The sequence below is a fragment of the Papilio polytes genome, unplaced genomic scaffold, assembly GCF_000836215.1.
Source record: "Papilio polytes unplaced genomic scaffold, Ppol_1.0 DF822178.1, whole genome shotgun sequence".
Lineage (NCBI taxonomy): Eukaryota > Metazoa > Arthropoda > Insecta > Lepidoptera > Papilionidae > Papilio > Papilio polytes.
In genome coordinates this window covers 4458250-4459902 of record NW_013527026.1, presented here as the reverse complement: position 1 = coordinate 4459902, position 1653 = coordinate 4458250, and the positions used below count along the sequence as shown (strand labels likewise).

General features: G+C 34.2%; 1 protein-coding gene across 1 annotated transcript in view; it reads left to right on the top strand.

Moving 5' to 3' along the window:
• The window catches only part of LOC106106561 (octopamine receptor beta-1R-like), a 7445-nt gene that overhangs the window by 1161 nt on the left and 4631 nt on the right, over positions 1 to 1653 (top strand). The gene's annotated exons all lie outside the window — the stretch shown is intronic.

Genomic DNA, 1653 nt, shown 5'->3' with positions numbered 1-1653 from the left:
TAATACCACGACCACACAGAAGACAGGCGTGAAATAGAAGCAATTCCGTGTTTCGTCTGATGAGTGTGGTGCCGGAGGCCCTATTTTAGTCCCTTTCTCTTTACCACCCTTTCTTATAAGGACGGGATGGGAATGGGAAGTGGATTTGACGGTGGAGGAGATGCATAGGAAGGGAAAATATCCTCTTTATGTGCGTCTCCTCCTCCGTCGGATAAGGGTAGGCAACGCATGTGTAATTGCGGAAGTCTATGGGCAGCGGTTGATTGGCCATTTTGGCGGATTCAGGTGGCCGCTTGCTCGTTTGCCACCTAATGATATAAAAAAAAATTATAAATGGTTTATTCCACTTTGTTTTAGTAATATCATACTGAACGTAAAATAAAGCTTAGTCATTATATTAACAAAATAATCCAATATTTACACTAAAATCATTCTCAGTGGTTTCCGTAACAGATAAAATAAATGCCATAGGAAATCCACTGTTTATTGTCATGTTGATACATGAATTATATAACGATATAATTATTTATTTACTTGTGATAGTAGAAACTGTTAATCCTTAAGAGTGTGGCACACCTGTAACTAAACTATCGCATAACTGTTTAGTCGCGCTTTGATTCCTATGACCTTATATGGAGGTCCGCACACTCGATTTTTAGTTGTGCAACTAAACAGTTGAAGGCTGCGAAACAATCGACAATCGCACAACAGTTGTGTCACAGTTTAGTCAAAGACGCTCGCTCTAAGTTAAAAATAATGACATTGGATGGATATACAAAGGTAGAGGAAGGCAGAAGTGTGTATAGATTGAGTGTAAGGAAATATGTAAGGAGGAGTACATTCAGATATGAAAGCTCATAGAGTATAGAAAAGTGCATAGACCTACCATTAAAGCAAAAGCATTTTAAAGTAACAAAACACGTTAAGTAAGTGTCAAGTAAATCAGTAAAATGAACTTCTACTCGTATATTAAAAACGAAATACAAAATTAAATAGCACGTAACAATGAAAATACAAATCATTATTCTCTCTGGCAGCTACCACAATAAAAATGTCATAAACAACATAACCAACCATTTCAGACATATTAGAACATGAGGTATTTCACAATTCGTGAAACGGAGTTCATTTTTGTTTGTGGAAAATGTTTGATTTTCTTTTGTTTTTATGCCTGGGGGAATGTTAAACAAAAGCCTGTCATTTGATTATTTTTAAATTTATAATCAATACTAATATTATAAAGAGGAAAGATTTGTATTTTTGTATGGATTGAACTCAAAAATTACTGGGCTGATTTTAAAAATTCTTTTACCGTTAGGAAGGTAATTTATCTGTGTGTAACATAGGCTATGTTTTTTTTTCACGCATGCGAAGTCGCGAGCAACAATTAGTGTTTATAGTAGAAGTAAATACATTTTCTGTAAAGATTTCATCCAATTTCGGTCTAATTATGTAGGAAATTTGTCATAAAAAATGTTTTTTTACAAAAGTTAAAGGACCATTATGAACCCCATCGTCTCCATTTCTTATTTGGCAGTTTTGCCATTGTTAAGATTCGTTGTTTTTTTATTTTTTTTGTTACTTTTATTCTACTGACGCCAACAGTACAAAAAATATTTCATTTTTCATTTCCAGCGACTGTCCTAAGTGATA